Genomic DNA, 22,652 nt, shown 5'->3' on the forward strand with positions numbered 1-22,652 from the left:
GGCCATAGTTCTCTTGTAATTAAATTTCAAAGTTCTCGGGTTTGCTATAAAAGACAAGGGTGCTTTTCTCATATTTTCAACCAAAGTAATTAAGTTTTAATGAGGTCCTATAAAATTAATATATTGTTTAAATGAGCTCCTATAAAAAAAATTTAGAATTTTTTTTAATTTAAATAGTTTTAATGAACACTTTTCCGCACCACCATTGAGGTAAAGTTCCAGGTTTTTTCTTTAATAACCTTTTATGGCCTAGAAATCCCTCTGCTGAAGTATTCCCGAATAGGAAGTATTTGAAAGTAGTGCATTTAAAAAAGAAAGTAAAAGAATGACGGCGCGATTAAACAAGTAGTTTTAGCTAAATAAGGGTTGTTGTGTCGCTCAGAAAAATGAATTGTGAGGGTACGAATTTTGTTGTCCCAAAATTTAAACGTAACAGTCGCCAACAACAGACTTGCCCATAACAGAACGGAGAGTGCTGTTAACCTTAACAGCGATAGTTCCCTTGACCCATGATCTGGCTACGCTGACCTTGACATATGCCAACCGTAGATCTGGCAACCTTGTAAACTGGCAAGACAATATTTCCGCTCAACCAAAGCGTTCTTTTACATTTCGTTCAGCCAAGCAAACGTACGCATAGTTTCAGCGAAAAGTTTAAAAGTCCACGCGTGTGCTACTTATACCACGCGCTCAAGTCCTGTAGTAAAGGCAATCAATTCATCCGTGTTCGAAAGGGATTTCGCAATACCCGCAAGCGCTGAAAAGTTACGATCAACAGCACGCGTGTGTGTGGAAACCGCTAGGTGAGCAGAAATAACTGCAAACGCAAGATCGACTCTAATAGTCTTGCGTAAATTCCAGCCATCAACCGGCAGCGCCAGACCAAGATCTCGGCAGACTGTGTATTGGCAGTTCGCAACCCAAATTTTGGCAAGCCGCGGATTCCACGTGGCGCTCCCTACACAGCGCTGCTGAAGTGTCCCCTTCAACGGCGGATCTCAGCCAGCTAAAGTATTGAAACCAAAAAGTGTCAGGCTATGCCCAAAAGCATCCTTCTCTGTGGATATATATTTCAAGGTAGTTGCAGCCAAGCATGTGCACCAGTTTAGTTTCGATCTAACTCTTCCGTCCCCCACCTAGTTACCTCTGGATCAGCCCCTAAACGTGCAAGGAGCCAACTTGCTCAAGTTAACCGGCAAATTGGGCGTGATTGGGGCAGCGCTTGATCCGGAGCGCTGACGAACGCAAGGGAGTCGCATTGGACCGCAACATAACCTCTCAGTGGATAATCGTGCTGCACATAACCTCCCATAGGATCGTGCGCAACATAACCTCCCATCGACAACCCTCGTGCACATAAGCTCACTTTGGCTCGGTTGTGTACAGCGAGGCAGCAGCTATCTCTGGCTATTTCGACCCTGTTCCGACTTCAGCGATCCGCGGGAACGTGGCGCGTAGGAGTATTCACCCAAATTTGAACAATTCACGGCCACAGGAAACGCCGCCTGCTGCGTCCCGCCTAGTTGCGGTTATATTTAATTTCTTGAAATAATTTTAAGTAATTTAGAGTAAATTCTTTTCATAATCTGATTTGACCGCATACTCATATTCTTTCCTTTTCTCATTTGGTGACATTTAGTACCTACACATATCAAGACAGCTATGCTAAATTAAATTTATCAACACATATCAACAAATATCACCTCATCCTAGCACTACAGTCAACAGGCCTGCGGACTTCGAGGGAGTGGTCGTGAGTAAATACACTGTCTTTGATATAAATCTATATATATAACGCACCTATAACACCTGCTAGCGTCTCAAAACGGAGTCGATCAGACACTCCCCCGCAAAGTAATCCCACACAAACAAACACAGGCAACCTGGTAGATCTTAAAGATCTGAAATCCATGCTGGAGGGTATGTTCGACTCAAAGCTAAAAGAACTAGCTACAAAATCGGACGTTAACTCGATTGCCACAAAAATGGATACGATTCAGCAAAATGTAGAATGTCTCTCAACAAAGGTCGATTCGCTAACAGAGAAAAACAAAATATTGCAGGCAGAGATTATCAAAATAAAAAGCGACAACGAAAACAAACAAGCAAGACTTCTACAACTAGAGGACGCAAATAAACGAAAAAGCATAATTATCCGAGGTCTAAAATCCGAAAAAAATCCATTTAACGCTGTGTCTGACCTAATAAAGAGGAATTTGTTGATAAAGGACCGTATGGAGATAGACTCGGTAAAGAAGCTGCACGACGCCGACGGAAAAATGGCTGTTCTGGTCGAACTTAACACAGTAAGCGCAGTACAGACCATCCTTAAGCACACCAAAAACCTGAAGGGAACGCGAGTCTCAATTGAACAGGATCTGAACATCGAAAGGAGACTAAAAAAACGCGTGATGCTAGGCCTCCGCCGGGACATTCTGGCGAACCACAAAAACTTTAAGGTCACTGTTAGAAACGACCGCATGGTTATAGAAGGTAAATGGTTATAAAGTTATATTGAGCAAACTAAATTCAAAAAACTAAATGTCCCCAATGTAATACCGTCCCTTAATGTTAAAATTGTATCGTATAATATAGCTGGCTTAGCAAATAAGACATTATTTAAACAATTCTTTAATTATGTAACACAATTCGATATTTTTCTACTATTTGAAACTTTTCTGACCAACGACGAAACGAGTTTTGCAAATTACTTTCCTAATCACTTGCTGCATTGGATACCAGCAGTGAGGGTAGCAGCCCGTGGACGGGCCAGCGGAGGAAGTGTTTACGGAATCCGAAAGCAGCTGGTGAACGAAGGACACATTACCTTTACGAGCAAGGAAAACGCAGAAGTCATCGAAATAAACACGAAAGACGAAAAACTACATATACTTCCAGTATACATTAACTGCAATAAATGGCAAGCAGATTTTGAAAAGGTGTACGATTCCGGACTGACAGCAGGTTGCAATAACCTAATGATTATTGGGGATATAAATGCTCGCATCGGAAACGCACAAGCCACATCAGAACCCACAAATATAGAACTCAGGACCAGCAGCACTATTCGTAAATCTAAGGACGAAATCTCAGACAACAAAGGCGCAAATATTGTTGAGATGTGCGAATCACTGGGACTGACGGTAATGAACGGCAGGACAATCAGTGACCAAGAAGGAGAATATACCTTTATAAGGGGCGCAGCAAGGTCGACTATTGACTACTGTCTCATACAAGGAAAGTGGCACGAAGTGGTGAAAGATTTGGTGGTAGGTGCTCAACTTCTTTCTGATCATATGCCCATCGAAGTACTTTTAAAACTCAATCTACATGAACAAGTCGATAGTACCCAGCCAAAACTCAACCGAAGGTTAAAGTGGAAGGACAACCACCTCCGAAGTTACACAGATGCATTAGTATCAGGAGTCCAACAAATAGAAGATCTGAGTGGGTCTACACTGCTAGTCAAACTGCTCAACTTAATCGTAGATGCCTCCAAGCCCATGCAGCAGTCACTAAACTATAGCAGAAAGCAACCGTGGTTCGACGTACAATGCGAAAGGGCCAGGAAACACTCTTTTGATTGCCTTACACAGCTACGGCGAAACGAAATAATGGGCACCATTTACAAAACGGCAGTAACAAATTACAAACATCTATGCAAAGACAAAGAAAAACAGTTCAGGATAAATATGGAACGCCAACTACAAGAAGTTCGCGACAGCAAACAGTTCTGGGAAATCGTTAATAAATTAAACGGGAACAAACAGAAAAACCCCATAAAAGTAAGGTCAACAGATTTGGCTGACTATTTTAGTAGCCTACTCTCCCAAATTCAAAATGAATCAGAAATAAGCTATGCTAAGCCTCTGATTTTCTCAGATCATATGGACTCCCCTTTCAGCCCTGCAGAAATAGAAAGCGCTGTCCTAACACTAAAGCTAAACAAAGCTCCTGGTGAAGACAGAATAACTGCAGAATTTTTCAAAAACGCGCCACTTTGCTTTATACAGCGACTTACCGATGCCTACAACGAATTTTACAGCCATGGAATTTTCCCGGATTGCTTCAAAAAAAGCCTGATCAGCCCAATTTTTAAAAAAGGTATGGAGACCGATCCCAGCAACTACCGAGGCATATCTGCTCAAAACACAGTCGCTAAGATTTTTGCAGGAGCACTATTAAAACGTATGACGACATGGGTAAACCGAGAAAACATTCTTAGTGAATTTCAGACAGGCTTTCGAAAGGGTTTCTCTACAGTCGACAGTGTTTTCGTGCTGACATCAATCGCCCAAACCTTTCTGCAACAAAAAAGGAAGCTGTACATTTTCTTTGTAGATTTTAAAGCCGCCTTTGATACAGTTAACCGAAATAGCCTACTGTATAAACTTAGCCAACTCGGTCTCTCAACAAAAGCCATACTAGCACTGTCCAGTATCTATGAGGATAATAAAGCAAGTGTTTGGGACGGATCAGAGCTCTCGAAATGGTTCGATACCAACAATGGAGTTAAACAAGGCTGCATTCTCAGCCCTCTCCTCTTCTCTCTCTTCGTGGACGATGTTGTGGATTTTTTACCAGGTGGAGTGACTGTGAATGGAACCCATGTTAAGACCCTTATGTATGCCGATGACATGTGCCTTCTGGCTGATAGCCCTGAAACGTTAAGGGACATGATTACTAGCATATCCGAGTACTGTAAAGTATGGAACCTCACCATAAATACAAGCAAATCAAAGATTATGGTAGTTAAGGGTACAGGTGGCCGTCACGCTAGGAACGAAGAATGGCAACTGAACGGAATCCAGCTGGAACGTGTAAAATCATTCAAATACCTCGGTGTAACGCTCACCACTAATATGAGTTTTTATACCCACATAAGAGATAAGCTCAAGGATGCAAAAATAGCTATGAACGCCACCTGGAAAAACTTTTTAGGCAGAAAAAACGTTAAAATGAGTGCAAAGTACAGCCTTTTTCAGGCGACAGTGAAAACAATTATGTGCTACGCAGCAGAGGTGTGGGGAAATCAAAGATATGAAGATGCGGAACGAGTACTAACTTTTTTTGTAAAAAAGATATTTCGACTGCCACAAAATACTCCCGACTATGCAATCTTTATTGAAACCTAGTATATTCTCCTACACACTTCAGCAGCACTTTAATTACATCGATAAGGTTATGCATATGCCAAATAGTAGACTACCAAAAATAATTGCTAAATCTCTCTGTGAAAGAAAAGAACTTCCATTCTCTAGATGGACAGATATTGCAACCGAATGCAGCTGCCTCCTTGATCTCGAGGATGCAAGTTCGTGGAGCAGGACTCATGCCGAAATCATTGCCAGATACCACGACATAGAAAGAGAAACGTTTATAACTAAGGCCAAAAACAGCGCGTCGAGGAGTTTGTATAGAAATCTGGAGCATAATTTATATGAAAAGAACTACTTCCACGATCAACATAAAGGAGAACTCGTAAAACATATCTTCCAAGCAAGAACCGAGACTTTACCTCTAAATGGCAGGCCTTACAGCAACAACACATCACTGGAATGCAGCCTCTGCAACATGCGAGATATCGAGGATGTTCAACACTTCATTGCAGTCTGCCCTATTCTGAGAGAGATTCGTTTTACATGTTTTACGAAAACCACCCTTTGCGAATCGGATCTCCACAGTCTTCTAAATGGGGAAAACTGGGAGAATCTGGCATTCTTCATTACAAAAGCCAGTAATTACAGAAAAAAAATTATTTTAGAACAATTTTAGAATTTAATTTAACTCAACTAACCGACTGACGGCATAAAAGCCATTGTCGTTGTAACCAATTTTTGTTTGTTTATTTGTTTTGATGTAACCTTAAATATGTACAGCCAGCTATAAATAAGCAACAAAGAAAAACAAAACACAAACAATAAACAACCTACTACTACTACTACTATATAACGCATGGTGTAAACCAACCCAAATGTAAGATGTGAAAGAATATGAAACCCTCCCCATTTAGTTTATAAATGTACTGACAGGTCAAATTACCGCTAATTACCGCTTCGCTTTCGTAAATGATAGTAAATTGTTTCGCGAGTCTTGGAATTGGCAATGGAGAATCATGTATTTGAAGTTCGAGTTTATTTGAATTTATATGAAGTTTAAAAGTAACTGAAATGAAGTAAAAACGGTAACATGGGCATCTGAGTTAAGCGGTTTTCATTGTAAAGGGTAAGGGCGTTCAACATTAATGTGTCCTTACAGGTAGGGTGGGCCAAGCCGAAGAACATTACCATCTCAGTTCTTCAACAACCGGGTTAACCGATCAATATCTTCTCCTACATCCATTCGGATTGACTGCGTCCTTCCTTTAAACCTCCCCAACTCTGTCTACAAGTTTTATTGTGTGGCGGTGATGCTGTTTAGGAAGTAACCGACCCCCTTGTCTCCTCCCTGAGCTAGGCCGATCCCGTAGGCAGAGTATGCAACCAAATAGCATCCACTTCACCGTGTTCGTCACAGAATAAATGGCGCCCAACGTGGGGCCGCTGCAACAGCAACTGCAATAACAACTAAGCAAAAGCAAGAAAATCTAAATATTGTTTGGCCCATGCTTTCCCATCCAACATTCCGAAAAATCCATTTCCAGTCATCCGACACAATAGTTTCAGAAACATCGTTTTATAATCTACTAGGAATTGCTGTGTGTCTAGGATATATTTCAGAACCAGACCAGTAGATAATCTAACGAATCAGAGGATTAACCTCCTAATCCATTTTAATTCAGGAGTAAGAAAGTCGAGATTTGTAGCGGTTGGAAAAGTTCAACACTACCTCCTTTTTATAGTCTCAAATAACTCAATACCAAAAGTCAAAGGGAATTTGAGAATTGTATTTGTTGGCAAGCTCAACAATACCTCTTTCCTTAATAACTTTCCTTTCATTTCGAAACATAATCTACAGTCAAGTTGCAAGAAGAAATTGAGAACTATTCTGGCTGGAAGGTTCCAGCAGTATACTCTTTCATTCAGTGCATCGAGCAAATCAATCTTAAAGTACAATAGAACCAAAAGAAGAAGATACCGATCAAAACTCATTTAATTGTATAAATGAAACCGATTTAACAAAGAATAAGTCCCAATTAATCAGATTTTAATTTCATTCTTATCGATACCGTAAACTTGTCGTACCGCTCTATCGTATCATTCCCGTACCGCACTACCGAATTATACTGTTATCGTTCTTGTTGATTATAGAAAACTAAATCATGTCGGTCAGGAGAAGTCCCGAAATTAATCAGAGATTGCCAGCTGAGTCCTTGCAATGCACAATATGCAATGACTCCAGTGCAGATACAGAAAGTGTCGAAACCACTTGCGGTCATCGTTTTCATCGCGGTTGCCTACATGCCTGGTTACAGCAAAACGAAACATGCCCAAATTGTCGACAGCCATGCTTACCTTCTCAGATCGCTAATCTTGAAAGCGTATCTCAAAACGCCAACTTAGAGATTCCCAGACCCCAAAACGAAGCCAGTTCGAACGCACGAACAGGCACTGTTCCAAGAACTCGCCCGAATACTAGACCTAGTACACGATCAGCAACGACAGCATCCAATGTTAGTTCACAAATACCGCGTTCACTACGTTCTGCAGGCACCCAAAGAGCAAGTAACATTTCAGAAGGGAGAATTCACGAACTTATAACAAATGCCTTAGAATCGTACCAAACCCGAATAACGGCAACCTTAACTGATCAAATCAACTCGGCAATGCAAAATCTTAATGTACCGTCTTCTCGTAGGCATTCACTCGAATGGGATGCGTCAGCAGAGCAACTGCCAAGGCAGACTTTCGAGAATAGCTTTTCCGCTTACCCAAATATGGTTAATAACCGTTCAGGAGAGTCCCGTCGCGAAGATCACGTCGATCGACCTGATCGAATTTCAAGTTTAATTGCTCACTGGAACTTAAAGTTTTCCGGTTCACCTAAAGATATTTTCATTGAAGATTTCATATATCGTGTAAATTCATTGACTCGTCAAGCCTTGAATGGAAACTTTGATTTATTATATCAGTACGCAAATCTTTTGTTTGTAGGCCCAGCTTTGACCTTTTATTGGCGATGCCATAGAGTGTCTGAGCAAATGAATTGCTCTCAACTGTGTGCACGTTTGAGGGAAAGATATAAAGATCAGAAGTCCGACCAAGACATAAGAGATGCGATGCGAAGAAGAAAGCAGGGAATTAATGAATGTTTTGACGATTTCCTCGACTCTATCTTGGCCATTGCAGATGCACTATCGGAACCTATGTCAGACTCAGAATTGGTTCGGGCCCACCCACCATAGCGTCGTTACGTAGACAATGTCATCGCCATGAAGACTTCTTTAATAATTTAAGAGTGAGAAACAATGCGCGTCACTCAGCATCAAGGCGAACCGTAAACGAGATAAATGTAGATGACGAAACTGAGGAGAATACTCAGGAAAGTGATTCACCGATTTTCGCAATTCGCAATGACAATCAGGTGAAGTGTTGGAATTGTGATTCTGTAGGTCATCGATACAAGGAGTGCTTCCAACCACGCCGCGTATTTTGCTACGGGTGCGGAGCTCCGGATACCTATAAACCTTCTTGCCCAAAATGTTCTCCAAAATCGGGAAACTCAAAACCGGACACCCGTGTCAGTCCGAGAGCGGATGCCCGAATGTAAACTCGGATGTCGAAGTTTCTAAACTACCAGATTGTACAACCAACCCTGACAGATCAATTAAAATACCTGACCTTTCCGATACTCGACATTTCAAACCATACCATATTCGACTCAAAGAATATAAAGAGACTAGGAGGAGAATATTTGATGGCGTTGTAGAAAAGGATAACATAAGTCGCGCAGCGATAAGGTTACGCAAATTTTGGAAATCAAAGCGTAGGTACCACAGTTACACGATATCAAGCATAACCCAAAATGTTAACGACATACGACCTTTTGTGAATATAATCCTGTTCGACCAACCGTACTTAGCCTTACTTGATAGTGGGGCAAACAAGAGCGTAGTAGGAGGTTCCCTAGCGAGTAGTATAGTTTCGGGAAAACATAAGTTCAATAGAACTCGTGGCAACGTACGAACCGCTGACGGAACAAAACAGACAATTCTAGGTACTATCAGAGTTCAGATGAATTACAACTCCATAGAGGCAGAAATGGAATTCTTAGTTGTACCATCGATAACACAAGACGTTATTTGTGGAATCGATTTCTGGGAAAAGTTCGGAATTACAATTTCATTAGGATTTACTACAAATGAGTTAACTGTTGAGGAAGAGTCGCCCAATCTTAGCTTATCGTCAGCAGAGAAACGTAGATTAAAAAGCATTATAGATTCCTTTCCCTCATTTGATAGAGACGGTCTTGGCATAACAAACTTAGTCGAACATTCCATCGATACCGGCAATGCCAAGCCAATAAAGCAGAGGCATTACCCCTTGTCACCAGCGCGTGAAAAACTTCTGTGCGTAGAGATCGACAGAATGATTAATTTAGGAGTAATTGAAGAGGCACCTTCGTCATCCTGGTCATCCCCAATCGTGTTGATAGTCAAGCCAGATAAAGTTCGATTTTGTCTCGATTCGAGAAAGGTAAACGATGTTACGATAAAAGATTCTTATCCGATTCCGAATTTAGAAGGATTGATAAGCCGTCTTCCACCAGTTCACTGCATTTCAAAAATCGATTTGAAAGATGCCTTTTGGCAGATTAATTTAAATGAGGAGTCCCGATCAAAAACAGCCTTCACAGTACCAAATAGGCCATTATACCAATTTAAGCGAATGCCTTTTGGACTGTGCAACGCCCCTCAGACTATGTGTCGCCTCATGGACCAAGTCATTCCATATCAAATGAAATCGCACACATTCGTTTACTTAGACGACCTTCTAATCATGTCATCTAGTTTCGAAGATCATTTAAAACATCTTGCCGAAGTTGCATCTCGTCTGCGCAATGCTGGACTAACTATCAACATTAAAAAGAGTCAGTTTTGTCTTAGAAAAGTCGAATATTTAGGTTACGTGGTGGGTGAAGGGACACTTCAAGTCAACCCCAAAAAGGTTAGTGCTGTCTCCGACTTCCCCATTCCCAAAAGCCAACAACACTTAAGAAGATTTCTTGGGATGTGTGGCTGGTATCGTCGATTTATACCCCAATATTCAACGATAACCTTTCCTCTGACAGATCTACTTCGTGGAAAAACATTCACCTGGAACGACGAAGCACAACTTGCTTTTGACGAAGTCAAGTCCAAGCTTTGCTCGGCTCCATTTTTAGTTCACCCTGATTATGAAAAGCCGTTTATAATACAATGCGATGCATCCATGTGTGGTGTTGGAGCAGTGTTGGCACAGTGCGATGAATCAGGCAATGAGCGTCCTATCGCGTACATGTCGCAAAAGTTAAACGGTGCTCAACGCAACTATACAGTAACAGAGTTGGAGTGCCTTGCCGTGGTGTTAGCTATCAGAAAGTTTCGCATGTATGTGGAGGGGCATAAGTTCAAAGTCGTTACTGATCATTCAGCCCTACAATGGCTAATGAAACAGACAGACCTCAGCGGGAGACTAGCCCGTTGGGCAATCAAGTTGCAAGGATTTGTTTTTGAAATCGAGCACCGCAAGGGGACTCAAAACGTCGTACCCGACGCGTTGTCGCGCTCGTTTCAAGAAGAAATCATGTCCGTAGAGATCCTTCCAGAGATTGACTTGCATTCGGATGCGTTTCAATCCGCTGAGTACTGCCAATTAAAAGACCGTGCGCAGAACTCAGAATTACCAGATTTCCATGTCGTTGACGATTATATTTATTACAGGACTGGTTTTGCAACTGGAAGTTCCGAAGTTGATGAGTCCGAGTTTAAGCTGTTAGTTCCAAGCGACCTGAGGATAGGCGCGATTCAGTCGGCACACGACCAACCAACCTCATCGCATTGCGGAGCTGCCAAGTGCTTGGAACGTCTACGAAGACACTTCTATTGGCCAAACATGGTAATAGATGTTCGAAATTACATAGCCCAGTGTGAGATATGCAAAACATCCAAACATCCGACGCAACGTCTTCGTCCACTCATGGGTTGCCAAGCTACTAGCGAAAGGCCGTTTCAACGTATTTATATGGATTTTATTGGTCCATTTCCGAGGACGAAAAATGGAAATATTGGCATTCTAATTCTTCTAGATCATTTCTCCAAATTTACTTGGCCAAAACCAGTAAAAAGGTTCACATTGTCACACATTGAGAAACTCAGTTCACCAATCGATTGGAAAGTCCCCATACTATGTAGTCTTTGGCCAGCACATGCTAACACACGGTAAAGATTATAAGTTGCTACGAAATCTTCAGATGCTTACCGAAGGTTCAGCCAAGATTGATAGGGCAGATGAATTTCCGAGAATCCGATCCAACATTGCAAAGCATATGACAAAAGCGTACGAGAAAAACAGAAACGAATATGATTTGCGTTCTCGGTATCGAACCTTTGAGATAGGTCAGGAAGTTATAAAACGAAATTTTGTATTAAGCAACCAGGCCACACACTTCAACGCCAAGTTAGCACCCATCGGGGTTAAAGCTAAGGTAAAGGAGAAACGAGGACAGTCATTGTATTTGCTAGAAGACCACAACGGAAAGGAGCTAGGAGTTTTTCATGCGAAAGATCTCTGGTAAAGTACCCTTTTCCAGCTTTCATCTCCTCCCAAAATGTATGTCAATAAAACCTGTGGTGTGAGGGTACGAATTTTGTTGTCCCAAAATTTAAACGTAACAGTCGCCAACAACAGACTTGCCCATAACAGAACGGAGAGTGCTGTTAACCTTAACAGCGATAGTTCCCTTGACCCATGATCTGGCTACGCTGACCTTGACATATGCCAACCGTAGATCTGGCAACCTTGTAAACTGGCAAGACAATATTTCCGCTCAACCAAAGCGTTCTTTTACATTTCGTTCAGCCAAGCAAACGTACGCATAGTTTCAGCGAAAAGTTTAAAAGTCCACGCGTGTGCTACTTATACCACGCGCTCAAGTCCTGTAGTAAAGGCAATCAATTCATCCGTGTTCGAAAGGGATTTCGCAATACCCGCAAGCGCTGAAAAGTTACGATCAACAGCACGCGTGTGTGTGGAAACCGCTAGGTGAGCAGAAATAACTGCAAACGCAAGATCGACTCTAATCGTCTTGCGTAAATTCCAGCCATCAACCGGCAGCGCCAGACCAAGATCTCGGCAGACTGTGTATTGGCAGTTCGCAACCCAAATTTTGGCAAGCCGCGGATTCCACGTGGCGCTCCCTACACAGCGCTGCTGAAGTGTCCCCTTCAACGGCGGATCTCAGCCAGCTAAAGTATTGAAACCAAAAAGTGTCAGGCTATGCCCAAAAGCATCCTTCTCTGTGGATATATATTTCAAGGTAGTTGCAGCCAAGCATGTGCACCAGTTTAGTTTCGATCTAACTCTTCCGTCCCCCACCTAGTTACCTCTGGATCAGCCCCTAAACGTGCAAGGAGCCAACTTGCTCAAGTTAACCGGCAAATTGGGCGTGATTGGGGCAGCGCTTGATCCGGAGCGCTGACGAACGCAAGGGAGTCGCATTGGACCGCAACATAACCTCTCAGTGGATAATCGTGCTGCACATAACCTCCCATAGGATCGTGCGCAACATAACCTCCCATCGACAACCCTCGTGCACATAAGCTCACTTTGGCTCGGTTGTGTACAGCGAGGCAGCAGCTATCTCTGGCTATTTCGACCCTGTTCCGACTTCAGCGATCCGCGGGAACGTGGCGCGTAGGAGTATTCACCCAAATTTGAACAATTCACGGCCACAGGAAACGCCGCCTGCTGCGTCCCGCCTAGTTGCGGTTATATTTAATTTCTTGAAATAATTTTAAGTAATTTAGAGTAAATTCTTTTCATAATCTGATTTGACCGCATACTCATATTCTTTCCTTTTCTCATTTGGTGACATTTAGTACCTACACATATCAAGACAGCTATGCTAAATTAAATTTATCAACACATATCAACAAATATCACCTCATCCTAGCACTACAGTCAACAGGCCTGCGGACTTCGAGGGAGTGGTCGTGAGTAAATACACTGTCTTTGATATAAATCTATATATATAACGCATGGTGTAAACCAACCCAAATGTAAGATGTGAAAGAATATGAAACCCTCCCCATTTAGTTTATAAATGTACTGACAGGTCAAATTACCGCTAATTACCGCTTCGCTTTCGTAAATGATAGTAAATTGTTTCGCGAGTCTTGGAATTGGCAATGGAGAATCATGTATTTGAAGTTCGAGTTTATTTGAATTTATATGAAGTTTAAAAGTAACTGAAATGAAGTAAAAACGGTAACATGGGCATCTGAGTTAAGCGGTTTTCATTGTAAAGGGTAAGGGCGTTCAACATTAATGTGTCCTTACAGGTAGGGTGGGCCAAGCCGAAGAACATTACCATCTCAGTTCTTCAACAACCGGGTTAACCGATCAATATCTTCTCCTACATCCATTCGGATTGACTGCGTCCTTCCTTTAAACCTCCCCAACTCTGTCTACAAGTTTTATTGTGTGGCGGTGATGCTGTTTAGGAAGTAACCGACCCCCTTGTCTCCTCCCTGAGCTAGGCCGATCCCGTAGGCAGAGTATGCAACCAAATAGCATCCACTTCACCGTGTTCGTCACAGAATTCAATCTTTAAGTTTGGTTTTGGGTGGAAAAGACTAAAAGAAAGGTTAAAATATATAATCCTCCTTGGACCGCGATTTCTTCTAATTATCATAATAAAAATACACATGTGGTCATCCATGGTTATGAGAGTTCTTAAGAAATCGCTGTCTATCTAGGATCATTTTTATGCGGTTGTGAGGTTCCCTATAATACCAATTACTCAGATGTTTGGAATTTTAGATTAGTCTTATTTTGACAAAACAGGAAAGGGGTACATATATACACATGATTTTTATAGTACACGTTAGAAAAGCCTACTTGTTTTTTATAGCAAACCCGGGAACTTTGAAATTCAATTACAAGAGAACCATGACCGACCGCCAATTTCTTTTTGCACGTAAATTCTTAAGAAATCGCGGTCCATCGCGAATAATTTTTTTTGCGAATTTCGGGGATGAGCCCGCTAATATATAGCATTACCCAAATTTTGGTAATAGTCTAGAAGAGCGGCCTGAGCACCAAAAACCGCGAAAAAATTACCCTCGATGGACCGCGATTTCTTAGGAATTTACGTGCAGAAGATTATTTGCGGAAATGCATGGTTCTCTTGTAATTGCATTTCAAAGTTGCGTGTTTTGCTATAAAAACAAAGTAGGATTTTGAGGTGTTTTGTGTCATTTTGCTATAAAAACAATGTAGCATTTTCTAGGAATTTATGGGTTTGCTATAAAAAACAAGTAGGCTTTTGTTGCTTAATCAGAAATGGCACTTTTGATTTTTGTTTACTATGGATTCCTGCAACGGGTGCACTATTTCTTATAAAGACTTATAAAGACGAAGAAGAAGTGTTTGCATTTCTGCAGAGACATGGAGTTGTTCTGTGGTTGATTGGAGTAATTTTCTTCGGGAAATTTATCTTAGCTGGACGAAGAAGAACGCAAAACAAATAATAGGTGGAGACGGTTTAACCGTCGAAATTGACGAAACCAAAATTGGCCGGCGCAAGTATAATTGCGGTCGCGTGGTGAATGGCCAGTGGGTTTTCGGAGGAATTTGCAGAGAAACCGGTGACTTTTTTTTGGTGCCTGTGGAGGACCGTAGCCAGGAAACGCTCCTTCCAATTATAGAGGCCAACATCGCCAATGGAACCAGAATTATATCCGACTGCTGGAAGTCATACAATGGTTTAAAGGATGCGAACTACTCTCACATGACCGTTAATCACTCAGTAAACTTCGTCGACCCTGAAACGGGAGCCAATACACAGCGAATAGAGACTATGGCGTGATCTAAAGGAGAACATTCCCCACTATGGCCGGAAAACGGAGCACTACCAAGGGTACCTAGCGCGATTCACTTTTTTGAAAAGGCACCCAAACCACACCTCAAGATTCCATGCAATTTTCTCAGCAATGGGCGAATTGTTTAATCCTGAACGCGATGTTAGTATTTAAAAAGAGATGGAATTTTTTTTTTTAATTTTTTTGCCTCCGGCGCTTTTTTAGCATTTCCCATCTCTTTTTAAATACTAACAATTAACTATCTTAAATTTCAGGAATCCACCGATACGGACAATGAAAAAGAATAGGCTTAATCTGTACCACTAACCAGCATTTTTTATAAATAAATATTTACTGTCCAATCATTAACCATAGTTTTATATAGCATTTTATTTACTATTACAAATAAGTTACAAGTATAAGGAGGTACTGATAAAGACTAAGGTTGATCCTCCTCGGATTGCGATTTCTTAAGACACATCTTAAAAATGTATATGTTGGTCATCCATGGTCGCCCAAGCTCTTAAGGAATCACGGTCCATCGAGGATATTAATTCGCGGTTGTGGGGTCTGGCCTGCTATAAAAACAATTTCACATTTTTGTCGAATTTTTTCGAACGCTTATTATTTTGACAACAAACGGAAAGCCCATATGTTTTTTATAGCAAAATGACACAAAACACCTCAAAATCCTAGAAAATCCTACTTTGTTTTTATAGCAAAACACGCAACTTTGAAATGCAATTACAAGAGAACAATGCATTTCCGCAAATAATCTTCTGCACGTAAATTCCTAAGAAATCGCGGTCCATCGAGGGTAATTTTTTCGCGGTTTTTGGTGCTCAGGCCGCTCTTCTAGACTATTACCCAAATTTTTGTATACCCGAACATTTGTCCAAGATATTACCAATAATGAAGATAAAGCAATAATAATTGAAGAAACGCACTACCGAGCCCATCACGGACTTGATGAAAATTACACACAAATATCCAGATTATACTATTGGCCAAACTTGTATTACATATTGCAAATTGTGAAATCTGCAATACAAATAAATATGACAGAAACCCAATACAAATCCCTATTGGTGAAGCTCCAATACCAAAAAAAGAAGGACATCATTTACACTTATATATATTTTATGCTCAAAGCCTAATGTTCATAATTTGTATAGATTCGTATTCCAAATATCTTGTCGTAAACATTGACACAAAAGTCTATGAACTACTTCAAACATTTCCCTTGGTGAAAACCATCATGACAGACAATGAACCTAGTTTTACATCAGCACAATTTAAATCTTTCCTACAGCGTTCTGGAATAACAATTCACTTTACAGATCCGAGGCATAGTTTATCCAACGGCCAAGTAGAAAGAGCTCATTCAACTTTAACAGAAATAGCTCGCTGTATAAAAGATGAATATCGTCTTTTAGATTACTCGGAAATAATTATAAGAGCAGTAACAAATCACAAACCTTTTGATATTCTTTATAATAAAGTAGATCATGAAAATTTGCCAGAAAAATTATTATTAGCACAAACAAAAATGTTAGACCATCATAATAAAAAGAGATCGCCCAAAAATTATGAGGTTGGCGAAGTAGTTTACGAAAAAAGATTTGGCGAAAGGAACAAATTAGGGCCAACAAATAACAAACAAACAAATAAACAAATAATTAAAGAAAATCTACCTAATAGAGTAATAATAAATAAAAAACAAAGAATAATTCACAAAGATAACATAAAATAAATAATTCTTTACAGAAAATGACAATTTTAATCTTACAACTTCTACTGGTTACCAAATGCAGCACTGAAATATTTGACTATACCAATAACGAATACTTACTACTCAAAGACGAGAAGGATGTGATGACTTATGAGCAGGGACCGTAAATAACAGTTATTTGAGACTTTAAAAGGCCTACTGAGATTTGTTCAATTTTTTATCAACAATTTTACTGGTTTTTATGCACTTTATAGACATGGACAAATAATAATACCTAATTTGCTTTCCAGATTTGTTGAAATGCATATGCTTTGTGGACAAGAGTAAAAAGAGTGTTATTTTTGACGTTTAAAACAAAGTATCACAGTAGTCTTTTTAAAATAAAAGTCTCAAATAACTGTTATTTACGGTCCCTGCTTATGAGACAAACGAAGACTTGTTTCATATTACCAATATTAGCCTTTATAAAGAAATAATAAGAACCGAAATTAGACTTACAAATAAATCTAAAAATTCTGATATCGAATGGGAAATAGCTCAAAACCTTAATATAATCCAAATTCTTTTAACTCAACTTTTGCCCTCAAGAAATAAAAGAGGAATTAATGAATTTGGGACACTTTGGAAATGGATATCAGGAACTCCTGATCATGATGATTTTATGAAAGTAGAAAATAAAATTAACGACTTAATCATAAACAATAATAAAGAACCAGTAATAAATTCGAAAATGTTTTCAGAAATTGAGCTAATTTCAAAAACCTTTAACACCATAATCTTTAACAAACAAGCGGTTTTGAGACAGCACCGTTTGTAATTAATAACGTTTGATTTACAAAATTTAATTGACACTATCACTTTAGCCAAAATAGACATTTTTAATACAAAAATTTTAAGCGAAAATGATATAAAAGAAATATTTAAACATGAACAAAAACCAATTGTACTCTCAGATCTTTTAGACATCTCAACATTTAAAATAATAAAAAACCAAGATCTACTTATAATATATATAAAATATCCTATAATAAATGGTATATGTAACCTTTACACCTCAAAAGCCATTTCACAACCTAATGGAAAATTAATAATAGATGATAAGGTAGCATATTGTAATGGAATATTTAATAAATTAAATTAAATAATTATTGTAAACTTTCAAAAGATAATTCATGTTTTATTAACTTACTTAACGGAAAAAAAGCAAACTGCTCCAAAATTAGAGAAAAAAAATCGAAATTTCAAAAATTTAAACGATGGCGCAACTTTAATAACAGAAAAAAATATTGTAAACGAAACAGAATTAAATGGCGCCTTTCTAATCTTATTCAATGATTATTAAATACATATATGAAAAAAACAAAATGTTAGATTACATATCCCAATATAAATACAACAACTTCGAAATTTCAATTTTTTATTAATCTTTATAATCTTAATTTTGATAACTGGATTATTGTATAAAACAAGAACAAATATTCTTAATACTTTTACAAAAATAATCACCCCGAAACCAAAAGAAAAAAGTACCGAAATTTCACAGGAAAACAATGAAATAGAAAGAAACATAGAAATGACATATGCCTAACTTAATAATCAAGTTTCCAACCTTACTTCAAATATCAAATGAATCGGGACGATCCATTTAAGAAGGGGGAGAATTAACATGAGCTTTAGCATTAAGATTCAATAGAATTTGTAAACAAGTTTTCGATTTCAAACCTCAAGCTATCGTAGCAGACGAAAGGCAAATGGAGCTCAAGATAATGTAAGCATTAACATCCGAATCAAAATCACCGCACTGCAATCCCACGGTTAAAGTAGACATAAACATCCGAATCAAAATCACGCCACTCCAATCCCACGCTTATCGTGTCGCCAAATATTTTCCGCTAAGCGCAGCATAATTGCATTTCACAATTATTGAAATTAGTAAAAAGCTTTTATAAAGTTGAGCTTGAGGAAACTGCAAAAGATAAGTTCTAAAAGCTCATACTCGGAGGCTTCTTCCAGAATCATATCTTGAACTCCAATTCAGTGTAGATCGGGAACTCTATAATCGAAGTCAAATAATAAAGATGTGAAACCTTATTAGTAAGGGAAATCTATAAGTCAATAATGACCAGTGAATAAATAGTTTTTAAAAATAAAAACCGTTTACCGTTTTTTATAATTTGCATGAGAATAAATCGAAGAATTGTCTCCATTTTAACAGTTCTCCATCGAATTTCGGGATGCTCATTCTTGGCAGCTGCACATCAGTGCTGTTTGTGGCGGATGCACTTGGCCAAGCCATGAGCGCCTTTTGCACTTCCACTTGTAACATCCCGTACACACAAAAAAATTTGCTTGGTAAAATTGACCAACAAAGATAGTTACGTAACTATTAAAATAGTTACGTGTATTTTGTTTTTGCTTTGGGTTTGTGTCTTTGCTAATTGTGTGTATTTTGTTGTTGTGAAATGACTATTTACTTAGTAGAATTGACAATTTTGCTGGTTGGGGCCTGTTTGACAATTATTACAGTTGATTTTACCAAGTTTTTTTTTTGTGTAGGCTTCCTTGTTGTAGTCCTTTTCTATCGGGTTGTCAAATTCTTCATAAATGTTTAAGTGGACCTCTTGTACTTGTGCCCACAAAGAACTTATGAAGTGCGTGGAGGCTTGACCCTTTATAGTCGCGTACTCCTTTAGCGCCATTCTTAGGGATTCAATAACCTCTCCTTGGCGTCGGCATAGTGAGGCTAGCCTTTTGTCGCTGACTTCTGTCATGGGTGGCTGCCCAGTTTTGATCGAACTTTCAATCTCCTTGCTGTTACTGGCTAGGAGTACGTCAAGACCTTCCTGAAATATCTTGGTATATTTCTCGTAAGTCGATCGAAGATCGTTTGCGTACTTCTCGTACTTAGATCCTTTCTGTGAGTCTGGCAGATGAGTCTCATTTTCTTTAAACATCTCCCAGGCTTCATTAATTTCCAATAATCGGGCTTCAAAATATTCAGGCTTTTGTTTCCGTGCAGGTCCATCTTTCTTGAAATTATTGATGCACCTAGCAATGTCATTGCCTATTTCTTGTTGTGCATTTAAAATCTTTTGAATTTCCGATGAAGGATTCTCTTCATCCATGCTGTTAACCATTTTGATCTTGTTCTATGTTTCTGACCCGGTGGAAGTATTTTATTCGCTTACGCTGGATACGCTCCGATTCGCAACCAGATTTGGTCAGAAAGTGAACAGTTATGGTGGATAAAGGTGGCCGCTTGTTGACCGGTCCTGTATTGATCCTGAATCGATAGGTTCGATCTTACACACAAAAAAAAATGCTTGGTAAAATTGACCAACAAAGATAGTTACGCAACTATTAAAATAGTTACGTGTATTTTGTTTTTGCTTTGGGTTTGTGTCTTTGCTAATTGTGTGTATTTTGTTGTTGTGAAATGACTATTTACTTAGTAGAATTGACAATTTTGCTGGTTGGGGCCTGTTTGACAATTATTACAGTTGATTTTACTAAGTTTTTTTTTTGTGTGTAGGTGTCCCTCTGTGGCCACGATGGCACTTGCTGTGAGGATGGTGGTGGTTATCAAAGTGTCGCCTGTTGACAACTTTAAGAATGTGTCCGGGATTGGATTCACGAATCCTTTCCTGCTGGGATCACAATCGATTTACCAAATCGTTGACGAAGCTGATCGCCTTGTTGACCAGTCTTCCAACTTCCTAAGTCCACTTTTCTCAGGCGTCCTTAATCTGTCCCCTTTTTTTTGACAACTTGGGCAAAAGGACTCGTATGGAAGATATCTCCAACGTTGTGTTCTAGGGTGTGATCTCTTGGTGAGATCACCAAATGTTAATACGTTATCCTTAGCGTGAGTGGCGTTACTTCGCCTGGTTACAGGATTTGTGTATCGGGGGGTTGGGTAGCATATAGCACATAAACTGTCTACTGATTAGGTGTCGCACCCAGCACTTGGAACTAGGTGGACGGCGGAGAATGGTGCGCAAGATGAGGATCTGAAGACACAGCGACAGCCTCTGTTGATTGCGATGGTAGATGAGTAACAGTCAGTGGTATTCTGAGGTTGAGACTGATTTTATTGAACAAACTTACCGGTATTTATAGGTACAAAAGTGTTTACGTTAACAAAATATGTAGAAAGGGAAAATGAAATTACAGCTATTCTGCATTACTCGCAGTGGGTCAAAGTGTTATATGCAGTGCTACGTTATTGCTCTAATTCCGAATTGTGGCGTCAGCTATTTTCGCTGCGTCGGCAGATTGACCACTGTTAAGCATACTGAATGTCTAGGTGTATAATTGCAGTATCGGCAGCAAGTGTCATGATATACGATTCTTTGTTCGACATTCGTAATTGCGATAATAATTATATTATGTAGGTCGATGAGTCCTAACAAGTAACATTAGGCTGAACTTCCACCTTAGCATACAAGAACTTAATCTCTTTTGGGAGTTGTTGCCCTTTGAAATTAATTGTTACTCTTCCTGTTGAAACAAGTTCCTTCTTGTTATTTTTATACCCTTGCAGAGGGTATTATGATTTCAGTCAGAAGTTTGCAACGCAGGAGACGTTTCCGACCCCATAAAGTATATATATTCTTGATCAGCAGACGAGTCGATCTAGCCATGTCCGTCTGTCCGTCCGTCTGTCCGTCTGTCCGTCCGTCTGTCCGTCTGTCCGTCCGTCTGTCCGTCCGTTTCTACGCAAACTAGTCTCTCAGTTTTCAAGCTATCGGGATAAAACTTTCCCAAAAGTCTTCTTTCTATTGCAGGTAGTATAGTCGGAACGAGCCGGATCGGACAACTATATCATATAGCTCTCATATTCTCTTCTACTCTAGGATATAACTCTTTTCAAATATTTTCGAATTTCGATTTTAATTTTATCAAAATCGAACTACTATATCATATAGTTGCCATTGAAACGAACGCAAAATTAATGAGAAATAATAGGAAAATTAACATTTTTGCATTCAGCTTGTATGGAGAAACCTGATGAAAATATGTCATTTTCCAGAGGAGTTTTCCCGGTGGGACGTTAAAATGCTGACTACCCACCGGGAAAATTCCTCTGGAAAATAACATTTTTTCAAGAGGTTTCTCCATAGAAGCGGAAGGGACAAAACCTCATTCACCCCTTACATTTCTTCCATCTCTGGTTTCAAAATACACGGGGGTGACACAAAAAGTAAGGGGGAAATGAGGTTTCTATCTGGATCTCTGGCAGAAGAATGCAGGACAAAATCCACTGGTTTTTCGACTTCCCGCATTATAGATTTTCCACACGTACCCAGTTATGGTTTTCCTCCACTTGCAATATCTGCTTTTCTACACCCTCCCAGTTTTAATTTTTCCAGACCCTCGCAGTTTTGGTTTTGCACTGCTTTGCAGTATCTGATTTTCCACAATAAAAATCATGTTTTTTGTAATATTTGTTTGTGTATTTATTAATAATATTTACAATCGAAGCATTGGAACTACAAATTTTTAATGCCTGAAGCATTTTCCCGGGTGCTTGGCCGAATGCAGTTCTTAGATATCCATTTCTTGTCTGTCTTCTGAAAATATCAAAAATAATTTAGATATGAATGTAAGACCAGGAGTAATAATAAGAGTAATTACCATTATTAGGTATCCGCACAAAATTAAAGGATCTCTCCAGAAATTATGCCTGGTTTGCCATGGCCGATCATTTACCCTCTGTTCAGTTGTTTTATGTCGGGTATCTATATCAAAAACTATGAGAAGAATAAAATAAAATATGACAAACGCAGGCGCAACACTTCTGGTCCCAAGAAGTCTCAGTCGGCCTGGCTGAAATAAATGTAATATTTTGATTAAGTTAAATAACTAAGTTAGTACTAAAGTACTATTTATACAACCATTTAATGAACACCTCACACC

At 39.5% G+C, this 22,652-nt stretch overlaps 2 long non-coding RNA genes across 2 annotated transcripts; both read left to right on the forward strand.

Annotated features, from left to right (window-relative positions):
* The first annotated feature begins 481 nt into the window (after positions 1 to 481).
* Positions 482 to 1,738, forward strand: LOC138912595 (uncharacterized). The gene is made up of 3 exons (XR_011418146.1): positions 482 to 803; positions 862 to 1,077; positions 1,141 to 1,738. It is a non-coding gene; the product is annotated as an uncharacterized lncRNA (long non-coding RNA).
* Positions 1,739 to 11,681: 9,943 nt separating this feature from the next.
* LOC138912588 (uncharacterized) lies at positions 11,682 to 13,423 on the forward strand. The gene is made up of 3 exons (XR_011418133.1): positions 11,682 to 12,182; positions 12,241 to 12,456; positions 12,520 to 13,423. It is a non-coding gene; the product is annotated as an uncharacterized lncRNA (long non-coding RNA).
* Positions 13,424 to 22,652: the final 9,229 nt, after the last annotated feature.

Source organism: Drosophila takahashii, chromosome 2R, assembly GCF_030179915.1.
Source record: "Drosophila takahashii strain IR98-3 E-12201 chromosome 2R, DtakHiC1v2, whole genome shotgun sequence".
Classification (NCBI taxonomy): Eukaryota; Metazoa; Arthropoda; class Insecta; order Diptera; family Drosophilidae; genus Drosophila; species Drosophila takahashii.